General features: G+C 42.7%; 1 protein-coding gene and 1 pseudogene across 1 annotated transcript in view; both read right to left on the reverse strand.

The window, feature by feature from the left end:
• The window catches only part of LOC124554700 (patched domain-containing protein 3-like), a 633296-nt gene that overhangs the window by 401971 nt on the left and 218645 nt on the right, over window positions 1–12680 (reverse strand). The window lies entirely within an intron of this gene.
• LOC124557222 lies at window positions 6030–6147 on the reverse strand (annotated as a pseudogene).

Below are 12680 nucleotides of genomic sequence, written 5' to 3' on the forward strand. Positions count from 1 at the left end.
TTCTGCTATGATGTCACACAGTGGTGTCATACATTTCCTTATACCTATTAGAATAAATCGAAACATCATTATTTACGTCAATATAAGAATGAGCTCGTTTTAACATGCACTAATAGTGTAGGGATGACATTGTAAGAGATTATGTGTCGAGCTGTGGTATTTCTGCTAGTTGTTCTCACCAAGGTGATGGATGCACACAATTCACCAAGATGCATAGATACAGCAACATTTTGAAAAAACTCCTAAATAACTAGCAAGAATCAAATTACGTGCAATATCTTGCTTTGTAAGAAAATGTTTGAGTCTTCCACCTTACTGGACAATTTTTTCGCCATTTTTGTATAATATAGTGTGAGTTCATTAATTTAGCCAATAATGCATTGTCATAGTATCTTATACCATAAATTACATTAATATTTACAGCCACATGCATAATATGCTAGTAAATCATCAATTTAGCAACACACTGCATTCCTATAGTGTCTTATGCAATAAATTACGTTAATATTTACAGCCATTTTGTATTTCTCGATTCTAACGCATATACCATGATATCTCTCTCTCTCTCTCTCTCTCTCTCTCTCTCTCTTTCTCTCTCTCCCTCCCTCCCTCACACACACACAATCACACACACACACACACACACACACACCCTAGTAATGAAGCAGTGGCTTAGCAATGCTGACATATAATTCGGGAACATCCTGCATTGTGACTGGCTGAGCGCATTGTGACGTCGACGCGAGGTCGAGAACAGTGGGACAGAATTCATGAAATCGGATGACATGCGTAAAATTGTGGAAAAATATGTAAAATTTTGGAAAATCGAAAATACGGAAAAATACGAAAATGGGTGAAAAATACATAAAATTGTGGAAGAATGAGAGTACTTAGATATCTACATCGGTATGGTCTCTGCTGGTGCCTTACATACCGTAATATTGGATTGTTACTAGCAAAGAGACTGCAAGTGATGTGACTTAATGTAATTTGTTATTAATAAATAAATACAGCCTGGTACTCTCCGCTTATTGCCCAGGAAGATGGAGAGGAGTGTCTGTCTTATTGGTCCAGGGGATTGAGGAGGGAAGGGATAGTGGGATGGAGTTGGGTCACCCTGGATGACCTACAATGTAAGTCGCACAATTGCCTAAAGTGTGTGGGGCTTTCCCTGGGTGACCTTGATAAGTTCCTTGTGGTGACCTCGATTATAAGTGCCCAAGTGTATAACCTGACACCATACGAGGTGATAAGATCGTTATCTCGTCCAGAACTGGCACTGATTACCTACTGATACAGTCCAACTCGAATCGCTTTATGGTTTCCTTTCATAAATCTGTGCATCTTCTCATTTTAATCAACTCCAATCTATTCACTTCTCTTCTTCTTGGTTTTTAACGTCCTCTTTCTCGTCTTCTTTTTCCATTTCATACATCAATCCCCGTCTTCCTCTTTTCTTTTGTCCTTCCTCAGGTTTTTTACCTGTTACAAATTGCAATATTTGTGGCTGACAGAGAAAATGTTGTTGCTGCAACCCCTATTTTCTGGCTGTAGCTACTAATCTGTGTGAGAGGATCTTATGACAACAGTGAATAAGTCGCCTATGGTACGGGGACCGGTGTGACCAGAGACTGGCGATTGTTTCCTTCGCTGCAGTTTAATGAGTTACAAGGGTTTCTCGTGGGATGTAGAGGCCAAGAATGCCAGCAGGCATCGCAGTGGTTGACAGCACGTGAGCAGCTCGCGCCGTCCGAGGAAAGAGAAGTGGGTCGGCAGACGTCTGCGCGACGCATTCCGAAGCCGCTGCGGCTATTACGCCTTGTTAGCCTCGTCTGGTCCTTACTTGCCTCGTCACGTCAAATCGAGGACGTCGATGTAAGTGGTTTTACATCCATTCGTGAGAATTGGTTGCTACTATCTTTCGTGTAAGCGTCAGCTAAAATAGTTTAGGTGAAAAGTGAAGGGCGATTAAGATTCAACGTCCCATCGGTGGCGAACTCAGCAGCGGCAGAACACGAATACCGCCCATCCCGAATGCGAAAGGAAGGGAAAGTAAATTTGTGCTTAATTTCTCGCGGACTACGGGGTCATCACAGACGGAGCACAAGTGCGTATGGTCACGGTGAGTATGAGGGAAGAGAATCGGCTGCGTCCTTTTCAGAGGTATCGTCCGGGCATTCTCTTTAATCGATTTAGAGACTCCGCAGGAAACATAAATCACGACGGTCGGACGGATTTGAATCCAACTCCACGCGAGTGCGAGCTCTGTGCCTGAGACATCTCACTTGGCGGCTCAAAACCGGTCGTTTTTGGTTTCATAGAATGCTTCGTACATAAACTACAAAGTACCAAACTTGTGCAACGAGAACATAATTTCGTCAACCACAAACTCTAACAAAATTCGTGATATTTTGTGCCAAGGGAGCAACTATACGCAGAAACTAGATTATTTCTAGCATCCATCCTAGTCTCGTTTACTCGCTGCCTTGGTCACTATCTCATGTCTGACATATCGAGGTTTTACTGCTGCAACAAAACGGTTGTAGACAGAAATGACACTGTTCTTGAAAAAGTACATTATAGGGAAATTGCGTAGGAAGTTATTTAATTGATAAGAAATTAATCGTGTATTCTTCAGATCTGCGTATCATATTTCTGTACATTCCTGAGCAGAGAGAGATACAGAGTTACCTCATTGTGTTCCATAAGTGATGCAGTAATTTCGGACTGTTTTTCTTATTCCGTATGATTCCGTATTTAGGAAATATTGATCTCATCTATTAATGCCGACGACCGCTTAACACACGCTTTAGTAGATGGTTACCTCAGCACGGAGGTTTTGTGACGGTTAAGCAGAGCAGATGACGCCATTTAACAAAGTTGTGTCGTTCCATGTAAGTCTCAGTCAAATAGCATTTAACATGATACTTTTTAATGAAGGTAAGTTCCGACTGCGAAACTAAGTGAAAGGCGGTTTGTTTTTTGCTTTAAGCGTTTCGCTTCTTTTATTTATGAAGCATCTTCACTAGCCTGAAATTATATATATATAGTAGTTACAGATACGTTAATTTGTTTCGTTTCTCATGTCACCCTCTTGGATTTCAGGTTAGAAACATATTAACATATTTGTAACTACTACATAATGCATTTATTATACAGGGTGCTCTAAAATTTCCCGTACAATCTTCTAGAAACTGTTGAGGGGACTGAGTAGATAATATCTTGAACTGGAATCCATGTCCGGAAACATATCGTTTCCATGCCATAACCATTTGAAAAATTGTTAGGAATGCGACCAGTTTTGCAAGTAATTTATCAGGCGTGACCCAGTACATCACTTGTTTTACAATTCCACTCACTAATAAAGAAGGAAACACAAACAGGAAACTTAATTTGTTTTCATAAACTCTGTTGTTTACAGTTAAGCTTAAAACGTTTCCGTCCTTTTCAAAGAAGGGTTAGCATTCTGACCCACTACAAGTAAGATTCGATGCGGCGACCACCAAGGCCGGTGCTGGGAGCAACACCCATTGCACGCGCAGTTGCTTGTGTACTCGTTGAAAGGTTCTCTTTAACGTGATGCAGTATGGCCTCTTCCAATCCGGGTGTGCGGCGTGTTCTTGGCGCACCACAGTCACAACTGTTGACGGTGAAGATACCACTATCTCGAATCCCTTGCGTAATTTGTGGCGAACAGAGTATGCGATGGAGTCGGAAGTTGTGGATAACGACCTTGATAGGCAGCTCTTCCAATACCGTGAGCCTCGCCATACAAAAGGCTCATGTTGGTGTGTTTTGTGAACGTGTACTCAACCATGTTTCTCTAACACATACAGACACGTGAATGAGGCTCGAAATAGAGCAGACGTTAAATAACATCAGCCGATCCGACGTAAGCACCCCCCACCATGACTACCCCGTTGCATACCTACCTAGCAAAAAAGTTTTCAAACGGCTGTAGCACGGAAACGATACGTTCCGGACATAGTTTCCAATTCGAAATATTGTGTACTCAGCCTCGCTACAAGTCCTAGAAGTCTGTAAGGGGAATGTTAGAGCACCCCGTATATACAAAAACAAACATGTATTACAAGCCATTTGGATGTGTATGACGTCCTTAGGCTACTTAGGTTTAAGTAGTTCTAAGTGTAGGCGACTAATGATCTCAGATGTTAAGTCCCATAGTGCTTAGAGCCATTTGAACCAATTCAAGCTATTGAAGATGCTTGTGGGGAAAAAAACTGCCTTTCATTTAGTTACAAAGACGAAACATACCTCAATGAATTTTGAATCAACTACAGAATGACGGAAAACTAAAATAATGACGATTATACTTCTTAGTTGGCTGCACAAACTATGGTCACCTTCATTCGTCTCTTGTCTACTTGCTCCACTTGAGACTATTTATGGCACGTAACAAGAGCTCTTATCTAGCTCTGGCAATTTAGATTGGTTCCGACAGCAAATATCAAGTTGGAGGCCACTCGCAGAGGACCTCTAGTTAGGCGCTATATAGACTCAAGCCTTATTCTGAGAGCATACACACTGAGTAGAGCAATCAAGAAGAAGGAAGTCAAATCTGAGTTTAGATTCGCCGTAAAAAGTATGCACAAGTTGCAGCCGATGATTCATTCATTCCGAGAACTGGAGAATATCTGCCGCCTGACTAGGAGAAAGCAAGATCTGTGGGCCAGATAACGTGCCATGCGTTTCGCTACCGCTACTCGTAACTGCATGCTCTCTTTCTCTCGTCTCATATCCCTAGCCCTTATTTCGATGGTGAAGGAACCTACCCCAACGTAGCCACCCTTGTGACTTAATGATGTAAGTAATAGGGGTTCTGTAGGTGGTATCATTTGAGAATATTCATGTGTACTGTGTCTAACCATCCTACAACTCTTTTGTGCCCTGTATGCACCAGTTTCAGCGCCATTAATTATTTAACGTAAGTTCTGTACGTTCATCGTAACAATTTGCTCCGGGAACCGTAGCTATTCATGAGTCGAAATTAGACTCCTACAGTATATCATTTTTGAATGAGATGCCGCAGTCGTAACACGCTAGGAATTCTAGTGGACGGTGGGACAAATCCCCGTCCGGCCATCCAGATTTAGTCTTCCGTGGTTTCCCTAACCTTTTAAAGCAAATGCCGGCTTGCTTCCTTTGATGAAGACACCGTTCACTAATCCGAGCTTGTGCTCCGTCTATAATGAAAACGTTCTTCATAGGACATTGAATCCTACACTTCCTTTTACCTTCTCACATTACTTTTTTTTGTAAACGTAGTCCCTTCCATTTCGTCAGCACCACACTCATAAATCTGTTTCATAAGGAATAATTGAAAATTAATGCTGCTATTAGGCTTTCAATGCTGACCACTTTTCATCTATCTACACGTTTCTTACTTGGATATTCTCTTTTTCTCGTTTTAGCAAAGTACAAAAACGTCCTAAGGGACACGCGGCGTCCAGCGTCATAGCAGTGATCAGCATACTACGTTCATTTTCGGAACGAACAGGGTTCAAGATTTTCCTCGGCCATCTTGCTTCGGAATTTGTGGTTTCCTCAAATCACATCTAGAAGATGCCAGGGTAGTTAAATCAACAATGCACTGGTCATTTCAAGCAACTACTACATTTGCAATGATCGTAATGTCACAGGAACGTTAAGCACTAGTTTTCCTTCCCTCTTTATTTCTGGACATTTACTATGACCGAATAATTAGTACAACCGACATCAGTATTTTGGGTTAATGTACAGTGAGATGACAAAAGTCATGCAACAGCGATATGCACAAACACTAAAACTAAACTTAACTACACTCCTCCCGAACAGGCCATGAAGGCCCAACGGTACCGACCGGACGCCGTGTCATCCTCAGCCCACAGGCGCCACTGGATGCGGATACAGAGGGGCATGTGGTGAGCACACCGCTCTCCCGGCCGTATGTCAGCTTCCGAGACCGGAGCCGCTACTTCTCAATCAAGTAGCTCCTCAGTTTCCCTCACAAGGGCTGGGTGCATCCCACTTGCCAACAGCGCTCGGCAGACCGGATGGTCACCCATCCAAGTGCTAGCCCAGCCCGATAGCGCTTAACTTCGGTGATCCGTTGGGAACCGGTGTTACCACTGTGGCAAGGCCGTTGGCATGCACATACACAAATGATCGTAAAATCACGTACACAAGGTATAAAAGGGCAGTGCATTGTTGGAGCTATCAGTTGTACTCACGTGATTCATGTGAAATAATTCCGACGTGATTACGGCCGCACGACGGGACTTAATAGACGTTGAACGTGGAATGGTAGTTGGCGTTAGAAGCATAGCACATTCCATTTCGGACATCGATAGGGAATTCAATATTCCGAGATCCACAGTGTCAAGAGTGTGCCGAGAATGCAAAATTTCAGGCATTACCTCTCACCACAGACAATGCAGTGGCTGACGACCTCGACTTTATGACCGAGAGCATCGGCATGTACTTAGAAGTGTCAGTGCTAACAGGCAAGCAACACTGCGTGAAATAACCGCAGAAATCAATGTGGGAAGTAGGACGAACGTATCCGTTAGGACAGTGCTGCTAAATCTGGCGTTAATGGGTTATGGCAGCAGACGACCGAGCGAGTGCCTTTGCTAACAGCACGACATCGCCTGCAGCCCCTTGCCAGGGTTCGTGACCATATCGGTTGGACCCTAGATAACTGGAAAACCGTGGCCTGGTCAAATGAGTCGCTATTTTAGTTGGTAAGAGCTGATGGTAGGGTCGAATGTGGTGCAGACATCACGAAGCCGTGGACCCAAGTTCTCAACAAGGTACTGTGCAATCTGGTGGTGACACCGTAATAGTGTAGGCTGTGTTTACATGGAATGAGCTGTGTTCTCTGGTCCAACTGCACAGATCATTGACTGGAAATGGTCATGTTTTGCTACTTGGAGATCATCTGTTGCCATTCGTGGACTTCATGATCCCTAACAACGGTGGAATTTTTGAGGATGACAATGCTCCATAGCACCCGACCACAATTGTTCGCGATTGGTTCGAAGAACTTTCTGGACATATCGAGTGAATGATTTGGCCACCCAGAACGCCCGACAAGAATCCCATCGGATATTTATGGGAAATAATAGAGAGGCCAGTTCGCGAACAAAATCCTGCATCGGCAATACTTTCGTAAATATGGACTGCTCAGTATTTCTACAGGGGACTTCCAATGACTTGTTGAGTCCATGCCACGCCGGGCAAAAGGAGGTCCGACACGATATTAGGAGGTATCCCATGACTTTTGACACTTCAGTATATTCTAGTCCACGTATTTCCCTACAATATTTCCTTGGGTGCAGTTTCCATTGTAAAATAAACCAATTACAGAAAATTTAATACCTTCCGCAGACTTCACTCCGCATTTGTTCTACGTACCAACATTATATTTCCCGTTTTGTTTGATCTCCTCATTTCCAGCGTTATATTTCATATTATTCCACTCTTCTCTAGTGAGAATTTTAAATTTTGCTTTTCCACTTCGATTCTGATTTTTTAGTGGAAGCATAATATTATGAATATCTTGACTTATTGTGAGTATTTAACTGCTACATATATCCTTCCCATTTACCCCGAAGATTTTTTGGCTATACAATAGAGTTATCTTTTGTTGTTGTTGTTGTTGTTTGTTTGGAGGGAAGAGACCAAACAGCGAGGTCATCGGTCTCATCGGATGAGGGAAGGATGGGGAAGGAAGTCGGCCGTGCCCTTTCAAAGGTACCATCCCAGCATTTGCTTGGATCGATTTAGGAAACTCACGGAAAACCTAAATCAGGATGGCCGGACGCGGGATTGAACCGTCGTCCTCCCGAATGCGAGTCCAGTGTGCTAACCACTGCGCCACCTCGCTCGGTAGTTATCTTTTGTAGTGGAGCTTCCTAAACAGCAACGCCTCACTGTACTTCAACCAGTTTTGATATTAATCATGTTACTCTTTTCATTTCTGATATTCCGAGTTTTCTTTATTTCCTTTTTGTTTAATTTTTATCCCGGTCAGCTTCAGTCGAAACCACTCAGCCTCAAGCTGTTTTTAAATAAATAGAACATCTGCTATTTTCACTAATACTTCAGTATGTAGTCTTCCTATTTCAAAGCAACTCGGCGTTGTATGTTTGCTGACTACATGCACTGTTAGATCTTGATTATTTCAGCTTTGCATGTAATGGGAAGCACAAAAACCTGTCGACGTACTTTAAAATAGAGAAGCGGAAATCAACATATACGAACTGGTACCTATGACTGTGAGGGTTTGTATTAATTATAAGGAAAGTCGACCAACCACAAGAAAACCTTTCTGGCAATGGTTACGATGCTTCGACAATATAAAGTATGGCGAACTGCACAGTCAAAGTGTATATCTACAATAAATAGCTGGAGAAGATTCTAGAATAAGTTTCTCTCCTCTTAGTAACACGATCGATTGCTTGGAGAAAATGTTGGGTGATAATGAGCTGAAAGATACTTTCCCGCACAGTACTCCCTGAAAACAGTTTCATGTGCAATCGGGCTATACATGGGCAACCGTATAAAGCCATCTCAACTTTCGCAATTGAAACATCAACATCTCATTCCTTCTCAGGACTACAATTTACAATTTTCTCTGTTAATATACAAGATACGTCATAAACCAATGAGGAAACAATACAGAAACTTTACAGCAAATACAAATGCCAATTCTAAATGTACTGGTGACTTGTACATACGAGATAGGCACCTACAATTAAAAAAAATATGGATGTACTTCTCAGTTGGTGTTGCAATGTATATTCTGAATTGATGCATAATGTATGAGGTGCGATCTTCCGTTCGCAGACTGTACAATTCAGAATCGGTATGCTAAACAATGAACCACGGACCTTGCCGTTGGTGGGGAGCCTCAGCGATACAGATGGCCGTACCGTAGGTGCAACCACAAAGGAGGGGTATCTGTTGAGAGGCCAGACAAACGTGTGGTTCCAGAAGAGGGGCAGCAGCCTTTTCAGTAGTTGCAGGGGCAGCAGTCTGGGTGAATGACTGATCTGGCCTTGTAACACTAACCAAAACGGCCTTGCTGTGCTGGTACTGCGAACGGCTGAAAGCAAGGGGAAACTACGGCCGTAATGTTTCCCGAGGGCATGCAACTTTACTGTATGGTTAAATGATGATGGTGTCCTCTTGGGTAAAATATTCCGGAGGTAAAATAGTCCCCCATTCGGGCGGGAACTACTCAAGAGGACGTTACTATCAGGAGAAAGAAAACTGGCGTTCTACGGGTCGGAGCGTGGAATGTCAGATCCCTTAATCGGGCAGGTAGGTTAGAAAATATAAAAAGGGAAATGGATAGGTTAAAGTTAGATATAGTGGGAATTAGTGAAGTTCGGTGGCAGGAGGAACAAGACTTTTGGTCAGGTGAATACAAGGTTATAAATACAAAATCAAATGGGGTAATGCAGGAGAAGGTTTAATAATGAATAAAAAAAATAGGAGTACGGGTAAGCTACTACAAACAGCACAGCGAACGCATTGTTGTGGCCAAGATAGACACGAGGCCCACGCCTACGACAGTAGTACAAGTCTATATGCCAACTAGCTCTGCATATGATGAAGAAATTGAAGAAATGTATGATGAAATAAAAGAAATTATTCAGATAGTGAAGGGAGACGAAAATTTAATAGTCATGGGTGACTGGAATTCGGTAGTAGGAAAGGGAGAGACGGAAACGTAGTAGGTGAATATGGATTGGGGGTAAGAAATGAAAGAGGAAGCCATCTGGTAGAATTTTGCACGGAGCGTAACTTAATCATAGCTAACACTTGGTTCAAGAATCATAAAAGAAGGTTGTATACATGGAAGAAGCCTGGAGATACTGACAGATTTCAGATAGATTATATAATGGTAAGACAGAGATTTAGGAACCAGGTTTTAAATTGTAAGACATTTCAGGGGCAGATGTGGACTCTGACCACAATCTATTGGTTATTAACTGTAGATTAAAACTGAGATTAAAACTGAAGAAACTGCAAAAAAGGTGGGAATTTAAGGAGATGGGACCTGGATAAATTGACTAAACCAGAGGTTGCACTGAGTTTCTGGGACAGCATAAGGGAACAATTGACAGGAATGGGGGAATGAAATACAATAGAAGAAGAATGCGTTACTCTGAGGTATGAAGTAGTGAGGGCAGCAGAGGATCAATTAGGTAAAAAGACGAGGGCTAGTAGAAATCCTTGGGTAACAGAAGAAATATTGAATTTAATTGATGAAAGGAGAAAATATAGAAATGCAGTAAATGAAGCAGGCAAACAGGAATACTTTTGAGATCGACAGGAAGTGCAAAATGGCTAAGTAGGCATGGCTAGACGACAAATGTAAGGATGTAGAGGCTTATCTCACTAGGGGTAAGATAGATACTGCCTACAGGAAAATTAAAGAAACCTTTGGAGAAAAGAGAACCACTTGTATGAATATCAAGAGCTCAGATGGAAACCCAGTTCTAAGCAAAGAATGGAAAGTAGAAAGGTGGAAGGAGTATATAGAGGGTCTATACAAGGGCGATGTACTTGAGGACAATATTATGGAAATGGAAGAGGATGTAAATAAAGATGAAATGGGAGATACGATACTGCGTGAAGAGTTTGACAGAGCACTGAAAGACCTGAGTCGAAACAAGGCCCCGGGAGTGGACAACGTTCCATTAGAGCTACTGACAGCCTTGGGAGAGCCAGTCCTGACAAAACTCTACCATCTGGTGAGCAAGATGTATGAGACAGGCGAAATACCCTCAGACTTGAAGAAGAATATAATAATTTCCGAAGAAGAGAAATTTGTTAACATCGAGTATAGATTTAAGTGTCAGGAAGTCGTTTCTGAAAGCATTTGTATGGAGTGTAGCCATGTATGGAAGTGAAACATGGACGATAAATAGTTCGGACAAGAAGAGAATAGAAGCTTTCGAAATGTGGTGCTACAGAAGAATGCTGAAGATTAGATGGGTAGATCACATAAGTAATGAGGAGGTATTGAATAGAATTGGGGAGAAGAGGAGTTTGTGGCACAATTGACAAAAAGAAAGGACCGGTTGGTAGGACATGTTCTGAGGCATCAAGGTATCACAAATTTAGTATTGGAGGGCAGTGTGGAGGGTAAAAATCGTAGAGGGAGACCAAGAGATGAATACACTAAGCAGATTCAGAAGGATGTAGGTTGCAGTAAGTGCTGGGAGATGAAGAAGCTTGCACAGGATATGGTAGCATGGAGAGCTGCATCAAACCAGTCTCAACAACAACATGCTAATCAATCAAAATTGCTGTGAGCGGCCGGCCGGAGTGGCTGAGCGGTTCTAGGCGCTACAGTCTGGAACCGCGCGATCGCTACGGTCGCAGGTTCGAATCCTGCCTCGGGCATGGATGTGTGTGATGTCCTTAGGTTAGTTACGTTTAAGTAGTTCTAAGTTATAGCGGACTGATGACCTCAGAAGTTAAATCCCATAGTGCTCAGAGCCATTTGAAGCCATTTGCTGTGAGCGTTGAGGCAATCATCTCACTGACGTACTAGATTGAAGATACCCGTTTGGTAAAACACCTTGTCCGCATTTACCGCATGTACGTCGGAGAGACTGGTTGGTTGGTTGAGTGGGGGGGGGGGGGGGGGGAGGGGGGAGTGGCCAAACAGCGAGGTCATCGGTCCCCTCGGATTATGGAAGGAAGGGGAAGGAAGTCAGCCGTGCCCTTTCAAAGGAACCATTTGTCTGAAGCGGTTTAGGAAAATCACGGAAAACTTAAATTAGGATGGTCGAACGCGAGTTTGAACCGTCTTCCTCCCGAAAACGAGTCCAGTGTGCTAACCAACCACTGTGCCACCTCGCTCGGTACGTCGGAAAGGCACGAGTGTTACATTAATCCCTTGCCTGCATGTCAGTGTTTTTATAACTGCATCAATTCGCGCTACGTTGCACATACGCTGCTGCAACAACGGCTGAAAACGAAAAATATTTGAGCGCCTTTTATAGGAGTTATACGTTGACATCGTAAAAAGTTGTTCTAAATTTCGGATCAGTGCGCCTGTACTGTCTGGAGATGTGACAATAATGAGAGATAAACTTAAATTTCCAGTTGATTCACGTTTTTATAATGGTTTACAATGACTAAGACAGAAAACAACAACAGTTTTGGAGTTACAGGAGAGAAAACGTATGTAAATGTGCTACGCATAGTCGAAATGAGCATGTGGAGAAAAGTCTGTCTAATCGGTCTTGGATTGAGACCTAAAAGAGCGCCGATGTAGCTAATACGAATTTTCTTCGGCGTTTTTATCTCTTATGTCGGTAAACAATGAACACACAATAATTTCTCTTTCTTTCTTACTCCTCCCAGTACACCCATCTACTTCCCCTTCAAATCTTACCAATTATTTTACCTCACAAAAGAAAACGATATTAACGTAGTGAGAGGGTAAATTATGGTGCGCTTTTAGCTGCTGAACATTTGGCTTGAGCCTTATAGCGATAAGTAGCAAGTAGCGGCACAGTAGTAGAAATCAAACTCTCTGTGAGCGAGCTGAGGTGTGGTGCGACTGATAGCAAAATCCTTATCGACAACTGTGTCAATAAAGGCAAGCAATACATTTCGACTGCACTTCACGGTCCGCTGATAAGCTGCGACAC

Source organism: Schistocerca americana, chromosome X, assembly GCF_021461395.2.
Source record: "Schistocerca americana isolate TAMUIC-IGC-003095 chromosome X, iqSchAmer2.1, whole genome shotgun sequence".
NCBI lineage: Eukaryota > Metazoa > Arthropoda > Insecta > Orthoptera > Acrididae > Schistocerca > Schistocerca americana.